At 40.6% G+C, this 8,855-nt stretch overlaps 1 long non-coding RNA gene across 2 annotated transcripts; it reads left to right on the top strand.

Annotated features, from left to right (window-relative positions):
- Positions 1-406: 406 nt before the first annotated feature.
- LOC124270152 lies at positions 407-5,959 on the top strand. Of its 2 annotated transcripts, XR_006896690.1 has the most exons (5): positions 407-511; positions 2,743-2,845; positions 3,294-3,394; positions 4,754-4,901; positions 5,681-5,959. It is a non-coding gene; the product is annotated as an uncharacterized LOC124270152 (long non-coding RNA). The 2 variants fall into 2 exon arrangements; XR_006896689.1 differs by lacking the exon at positions 407-511 and having other exon boundaries at positions 2,347-2,845.
- Positions 5,960-8,855: the final 2,896 nt, after the last annotated feature.

The following is an 8,855-nucleotide window of genomic DNA, read 5'->3' as shown; positions in this document are numbered from 1 at the left end:
TGGCTGCGGACAGTATTCACATGAATAGAACCGAACGCGTGCTGTAGTAAGTAATGTAGAAATATTTACATAGCTTCATAAAGTTGGTGAAAATACCAGCTACATCTTGAACACATAGGCTTCACAGTGACCATCCTATAATGGTGAACATGTTGGTCGTTCAGTAAACATGGCTACCACACCGTGAATATCACTGCCATATAGTAAACATGCCCGCTACATGCATCCTCGATAATCTCCAGGGTATACTTTCGATAAATCTCCACTACACTGGAGATTTATCGGAACGTATACCCTGGACATTATCGAGGATGGCGATATGTGGCCAAGTTTGAATCTCAATGATCAGCAAAGCAGCTTGGTTCTCGGGATCAGCTGCGGTACGCTTCGACGCGTAGCTGTCTACAAATATATTTATAGCTTTTGGAATACCTACTTTCGTTTCTTCTTCCACGAATCAAGACTGCTTTCCTACAATCGTGTAGCAGTTTCCGCACGTCACCCACCATCAGTAAGTACCTTTGAACATGATGATTTATGTGCAAACCCCTCTCCCCGCTACTCCAAAATCATGAATCCGGCCCTGTATATTCTTAATATACATTCACCTTAGCTCTGAAACGTCGTATGAAGAAATGAAAAAAGTATTTATGCAACGTGTCATGTATACAGGCCATTGTGTGGTTTACTTATCAGACATGTCTTGACTGGTTACGTCTTCGCGGCTCATGTTAGTGACCGCTATGTATCTTAATTTAATAATTTATGATGATTTTAAGGGTGTGTGGGGTGGGGTGTGTGGTTCACCCATTTTGTTCTGGGAGCTAGGGGGGGTCAGCAATTTTGTACACACGTACTGGGGGTGGGGGTGGGGGTGGGGTGGGGGTTCTGGTGTCAGGAATTTTGTACATAAAACTATATTTAAAGTTATGCTTAGAAATGATGGGTAGGGGAGGGGGGTCATTGATTTTGTACATGACATGCAGGGGGTCACTTATTTTGTACATAAATTTTTAGGGGGGGGGGCATTCACATTGTACATGCTTCTCCATAGAAATCATCAGCACCCCCCCCCCAGCCATAAATTATGAACGGTCCCTAAGCTATGCAGCTCATGTCAACATGTTATAATATAGTCCGTTTGGCTCAAAAGCCGTCCGATGAATTGCAATCTAACTCGAAAACTACTAAACATATAATACTCAATGAAACACTGATCATAATCAAAACATCAGACCAACTCTGTGATTATATTTTGCAGAAATTGTCCTAAAATTAAAAAAGTTGTTTAACAAACGATCATTAAAATTTTGGCACAGTTCACTATTTGTTACGAGGGAGGACTGCAAAGAGTGGAACAGCCAGGTGTACGCGGAGCACATGCACAAGGGCCGACAAAGTTATTGAATCATTTACTATCTGTGCTGTGCTCTCTCCATCCTTTCTCGCACACTTGGCTGTTCCTCTCTTTGCACCACTCCCTCGTAACAAATAGTGAACTGTGTCAAAATTTTAATGATCGTTTGTTAAACAACTTTTAATTTTTTATATATTTTAATCACTCTTTAATTCATGATCTACATCGTTTAGGGTGATATATTTCTCACCACAACACAGACATTCGATATTTTAATTGCTATGAGCCGGCCCACTTTGAATCCAACACCGGCAGAAATCGAAAGGCAGCTCTCTGATTTGTTGGGTATTTTGGTTACTGTCAGGATAATGTATTTGCTGATTTGTTTGAAAACTTGATCCACTAAGCCTGTATATCTTGAAGACAAGATAAAAGTAAGTATTTCCCGTTCAAGTGTCAAGGTGTTCAAAAATATGCATTACCGTGCAAAACTTAGGATATAAGCTCGACGAATTAAATTGATTTCTTTCTATTACATGTAAATATCCAACTTTCTAATACATTATGCTGGTATTAAGCACATTTTCAATGAAGACCCACTTGAATTAATTTTTAGTAATGAGTTGCATATATACTCATGCCAATAATGGTTGTCACCCCCTTCAATTTTTTTAATTGGAGAGGAGGTGTGGGGTGGGGCTGTGAGGTGTGTGTGGGGTTGGGGTTGGGAGGGGGGTGACAACCATTATTGGCATGAGTATAGTTACAGACACATGGAAATGGTTGGCATGAAATAATCATTAGATTTTTGGGTGCTGTGGGTTTTATTTTCAATTGGGGAAAATGTTACTATCAACTCAGAAATACATTCTAATATTCTATTTCATCGAATGAATGTATTAAATACTGGGAAGACAGTTTCCATGCAGTATTTTAGTCTTTAAAATCCAATTTAAATTGTGTGTTTTTTTTAAAAAATTATTGGAAGCAACCAATATTAGGGCATCTACTGGAATTGTAACACCCCCTTGACTATTAATTATCTTCGAAATTATCAAAAACAATCATGAAATTAATTTTATCACAATATTTCGTCAATATTTAACACTCGACTTAAAATAACTTTTCACCCGGATTCTATCAATTCTCTTAACTTCTAAAGAAATGCCTTGGCTATAATCGTGGAAATATTGACACACGTCCATATCCGCTTCTGACAATCCAAACCTGTTTATGTTTTTAGGATTATCAATAACATAATCTGTGCTCATGGATATAACAAAAGTGTTAAACGGACGTAATGTTCCCCTACACCTCGCTGCCTAGCATCACTGAACTACCGTTTAGTGCGGCGTAAAGCAACAATCACTCACTTTCCACTGCAGCCATCTTCACCATGGGTTTCCAGTGGCATCTTATCTGTACTATTCTCTATGTTGAAATGTCGTTCACTGTTCTGCTTCTCCTCCCTGGGATTCCGCCGCAGTTGTAAGTGCAAACATTTCTGAAATATACCCTCTATATAACGAACACTCCCCACATACATTATCTGTTGTTCAACCTATGATTGATAATTCCACCTTATTCGTTCCAAACCATAGAGCCCAGGGTTAGAATTGGGCTTCAGCAAATTATGCTTGTCGTAAGAGGCGACCAACGGGATCGGGTGGTCAGGCTCGCTGACTTGATCGACACATGTCATCCTATCCCAGTAAATCAAGTCATGATGTTGATCACTGGGTTGCCTGGTTCAAACTCGATTATTTACAAACCGCCTCCATATAGGTGGAATATTGCGATGAGCATCGATCTACGCAATTGGGATACTTACTTTTCAGCAAAATATTTTTTAAAATTTGAAAGTAAATAATACTGATAAGACGAGTAAGTGATGTTTTATTTGCCATTAAGACTTTAAATGTACATTAACATACAGGTGGTGCTACTTCTTGACGTCATTTCCGTTCCAGTGGATCACAGAAAATATTTGGTTTTTCATTTTGAGTGGAGGCTTCACCCTCATTGTTGTATTTGGAGGTGAGGTGATACATTACTAGTGTTGGGAATTGGTTAAAATCTCATAATTGATGATTGGTTCATTACAACCGATCAATGATCGATAATAATTGGTTATCGTCATTTATGAAATGTTCCTGGTTATTTTTGTTAATGCTCAAATAAGGAAAAAAACCATGTAGTTCTTTGGGTATTTTTTGTGCAAAATTTCATATCTTTAAAGGATGACAAGTATGTAAGGAACATAAATTTCTTAGAGTCTTTAAGATATATTCAATCATGACTTGGAACGAGCTTGTAGTGCTTATGAAATGTAACAGACCAAATCAACCTTGTGAAATATATTGTTTATGAAAACAAGTGTTCCAGAATTGTTTGTGTTCGATTATGAGAAAACATGATCGATTGCTTGGTCGTATAGTCACTGCGACCAATCTTCGATTATTTCAATTAATCGGACCGCCACTAGTTAGAACACAGTGTCATTTGGAGGTGAGGTGATACATTACTGATTACGGTCTTAATCATCTGACCTATCACTGTAGTGTAGTGAGTGAGTGTGTTTAGTTTTCCGCCGCTTTTAGCAATATTCCAGCAATTTCACGGCGGGGGCACCGGAAATGGGCTTCACACATTAAACCAATGTGGGGAATCGAACCCGGGACGTCGGCGTGACGAGCTAACACTTGAACCACAAGGCTACGCCTGAGGCCCTGTAGTGTTGTGCTTTTGAAGGACAAAATGCTTCTTAACTACCATCTTGACTGTTTGTTCATGTTTATGAATGAGTAGTCAATATGTAAAAATTGTCAGCTGAAAATGCCCATCCTGTGAAGGATGTTTTTAAATGCTTGTATGAAAATTATCAAACATGTAGATGGCTGCCTTTCCTTCTGCTTTGAGCAAGTCCGAAGTTCGAGACAAACGTTCATGTTCGAACTCGTATTGTTCATCTTGCTGGCCAGATACTTGTTCGTGTTCAAATGCTTCCCGAAAACCGTTAAAATGAGCCTTTTTCTTAATTTTATGTGTAGGATTTATGTTATCATTTAGAACTGTTCCAAAACATGCATGCGTACGTGTTATAGACTACCCGTTGTCAGACTTCATTTTGGGAGGAAGCCTCGATTGCTGAGTGGATTAGATGGCTGAATTTGTGTGCCAGCGACGTGGTGCCTCTCTGTGCCCGGATGTTGAACAATCCCAAAAACGTACTGGAACTGAGTTGAGTGAGTGAGTTTAGTTTTACGCCGCACTCAGCAATATTCCAGCTATACGGCGGGTACTGGAACTGCTTTACGATGACAGTGTAATACCAACTACAAAACGTGTTACGTCTGTGTTGATTTCTGTGTTGATTTCACTGGGTTTCAACCATAGATGCTGTTTGGAGGCACCACAAGTGCAGATCTCTATTGCCCAAGAAGATTACGAACGCACATTAGGAGATCATTTTGTCGACATGGGCCGAAATATTCCGGGCTCAGAGGAATCTCCACATCTCCGGATTCCTTCTTCTGTTGGCTTTGTAAGTTCTGTTGCTGATAGTACACCTTCTGTTTCCTTCTTTCGCTGGCGTTGTAAGTTATGTTGCTGATAGTCTGTACATCTCCTGGTTGCTTCTGCTGGCTTTGTAAGTTATGTTGCTGATAGTCTGTACATCTCCTGGCTGCTTCTGCTGGCTTTGTAAGTTATGTTGCTGATAGTCTGTACATCTCCTGGTTGCTTCAGCTGGCTTTGTAAGTTCTGTTGCTGACTAAAAACAAACACTAACAACTGTGTGATGCAAGCTGATTGTCAAAATTAATGGTCTACAGTGGTTTATCGACCTTCTTGAAAACCGTCAAAATCAAGAATACCACCCCATGCACGTGTATGGGGCTACTGCGTTGTACACGTGCATCCCATGCATTGTGTTTAGGGGTGGTGATAAAGATAAATGGTGATGCGTTCACAAGTTGTCTCTCTTTGAAAAGTTTGTTAACGCTTATAGTGAGTGAGTGAGTGAGTGAGTTTAGTTTTACGCCGCACTCAGCAATATTCCAGCTATATGGCGGCGGTCTGTAAATAATCGAGTCTGGACCAGACAATCCAGTGATCAACAGCATGAGCATCGATCTGCGCAATTGGGAACCGATGACATTTGTCAATCAAGTCAGCGAAACTGACCACCCGATCCCGTTAGTCGCCTGTCAACGCTTATACTTCCTGTCCAAATTGAAAGTTCCCTATCTTTTTTTTAAAAGAGTACACGTTGGAATGATTGAAAGCTATTGATTTCTGCAGCGACAGTCTTGTGTCTTTCAGTGTGAACAAACGCCTGGTTGATCTATTGATATACACGGCCCATGAGACACAAGAAGACGGAAACACACATGGTAGACATCTTCACTGAGGAGGATAGACAGGCTGGTCAAGCCCAGTTATTTGGTTAGTTGCAAGCCGCACCCAGCAGTATTTAAGTCTGTCTCACAGTCCCTGAACCGCATTATCTTCCCTTCCGCCCAGCCCTTTCTGCTATGCTAAAGCCCTAATTGAAACAAGTATAGATGTCCTCAGGTTCTGGAGTGGATTTGATTTTACGCCGCTTGTAGCAATATTCCAGCAATATCACGGCGGGGGACACCAGAAATGGGCTTCACACATTGTACCCATGTGGGGAATCGAACACGGGCCCTTGGCGTGACGAGCGAACGCTATAACCACTAGGCTACCCCACCGCCCCCCTCAGGTTCTGAATCTCCCATATCTCTCGAGGCTCTTGTTTCATTTTAATAGGAGTTTCTCTTTGTTTATATTATACATGTTAAGATACCAAGAGTTATTTTAAGCAGTATTCCAGCTAGATAACGGTGGTCTGTAAATAATCGAGTCTAAGCCAGTGATTGACATAACGAGCATCAACTTATGCAAATGGGATACGTCATGTCAACCAAGTCAGCGAGCCTGACCCCCCGATACCGTTAGTCGCCTCTTACTACAAGCCTGGATTGCTGAAGGCAAGTTCTAACCCAGATTTCACAGGTACCTAGTTTTTTGGGTGACTGGCGTTAATCGGCACCTGGTGATTACGTGGGATAATGGGAATGGCGCCGGATGGACCTCTGGAAGTGGTGTCGTTTCCCTTTAATGTACTGATGTCGTCATACGAGTACATCTTTATACTTCGTTATTACTTTATTGTATATATTACACACCTCTCCTTGTTTCTTTGTGGTTCGGCTCGCTGACTTGGTTGACACGTCATAGTATCCCAGTTGCGTAGATTGATGCTTATGATGTTGATCACTGGGTTGTCTGGTCCAGATTATTTACAGACCGACGTCATATAGCTGTGTGCGTGGTTAAACAAGAAACCAACCCAACCAACCAACCAATCTTATGTCTTTAGGGACCGTTCATAATTTATGGCTAGGGTTGGTGATGATGATTTTAAGTGTGTGTGTGTGTCAGAGAGACCCATTTTGGGGAAAGAGAGAAAGGAAAGAAGAAACCCAGCAACAGAAGGGGAGTGTCATTGATTTTGTACATGCAGGGGGGTCACTTATTTATTTTCTGTGTGTGGGGTGTGTGTGTGTGTGTGCTTCTCCACTGTTTTACATTCTCGAGCCAGAGAAAATACATTATGGCGTTGTGCACACCTTTTCTGAATGTTATGCCTGCACCATAAACTGGGATATGAGCAGTTTCGTTACAATAAGACATTTACAATTTTTGAAAGATGAGGTTTCAAGACATTTACAGATTTGAATATATGAGATTTCCAAAAACTTTCAATTTGGGAAATGTCCACAAGGGGAGATAACTGGTGGGTGATGGTAAATGAGTGTTCTTTGTACACTCCAAGTCCTAATCTCTTGTGTATTGATGAGTGAGTCAAGTCAGTTAAGATTCACCAATTAACAAGGCCTACTGCCTTGATAATGATAAAGTCGACGTCAATTCTGATTTACTTATGAGCAATAAATGTTGTTATAATACAACTGAAGTTAAATACTATTAAATTTATCCTGGCTTGGCCATTTTATTAGGAAAGTTAGAAACTGCACATCCCCAGGTACACATGCATGTATCCATGATGAGCAAAATGTAATCAACTATTGAACCAAAATGTGAAGCATATTAAATATGTTGTAATAAATCTGAAAAGAAACTTGCCCATTCAATGCAATTTAAATATTAGGATAGCAGAAGATTAGTCCCTCCATTCCTTGTGCACATGTGTGATCTTATGAATTGTACTCTTGGCAATGTGGCCCTCTAACACTGAATAAATATCTTTGTCTTTGTCACACTTGACATCTTATCATTTTCATGTTTTTCAAATACATCTTAGAGCAGCAAGAAATCTCACAAACCATTGGGGGAGTGATCATGGTTTTAGCAATAGTCCAGCAATATTATGGCAGGGGACACCAGTGAACGCCTTAACAACTAGGCTATCCCACCAGCCCTAACCCTATGGAGCATATCTGGGACATGATTGGTCCTCGTGTGCAACAAAGGGATCCTCCTGTACAGAACCTGGCGCAATTTACACGAGGAATGGTGTAGACTGCCCCTTCAGAGCATCAGGAGGCTGACAGGGGGTATGAGGAGGAGGGTGCTGGCTATCATACAATCACATGGAGGTTACACTCGGTATTGACCTTGAATCGTGTAAGACATGCAAAATGGCATTTTGAAGGTTCACATTCACCAATAAATTCAACATTAAACATTCCAACACTTCCCCCAATCTCCATCACAAAAATGCATCATTGCTATTATTATTTGTTTGTTGTTTAACACTGCAAACAGCAATATGCTCTGTAAATAATTGAATTAGAGATAACGTCATGTGTTGGCCAATTTCCGGGTGTTATTGAGTATTTGAAGCACGGAATTCATTTGGAACCGACGGCATCAGCCGGAGGTTTCAAATGAAATATTCCCGTGTTTCAAATACTCAATAACACCCGAAATTGGCCAACACATGATGTTTATCGACATTGTAAACACAAAAGTAAACCAAAAGGTCCACACACGTTTTTGTGTCTGCTCTCATTGACATCGAGTAGTACGGGTACAGCAGTGAAATGTCATCAGCCGGACGTTTCGGCTGTCTCCCATGGTAGCATCTGGAACTGCTCATTTGTGATGTCATTCGGACTTTACGTCACAATATGATTTTAATGACGTCATCACAGCTGACGACGTAACAATACAATGGTGTGAGCGATGTTTGTATGTATTAATACGCAAAGAATTTCCGGGAATCAAATACCATTTGATCACGTTTTTCAACCAATCAGATTAAAGAACACAGTGACTTTAATTTTACAATCTGGACTAGACAATCCTGTAATCAGCAGCATGAGCATCGATCTATACAATTGGGATACGATGACATGTGTCAACCAAGTAAGCAAGCCTGACCACCTGATTCCGACAAGCTTGGTTGGTGAAGACTGATTCTAACCCAGACCTCAATCCAATAAAA

This window comes from Haliotis rubra, unplaced genomic scaffold, assembly GCF_003918875.1.
Source record: "Haliotis rubra isolate DU_JTF1 unplaced genomic scaffold, ASM391887v1 Scf15, whole genome shotgun sequence".
In the NCBI taxonomy this organism is placed as follows: domain Eukaryota; kingdom Metazoa; phylum Mollusca; class Gastropoda; order Lepetellida; family Haliotidae; genus Haliotis; species Haliotis rubra.
Note: the sequence above shows the minus strand (reverse complement) of the source record. Positions and strands in the feature narration are given on the sequence as shown.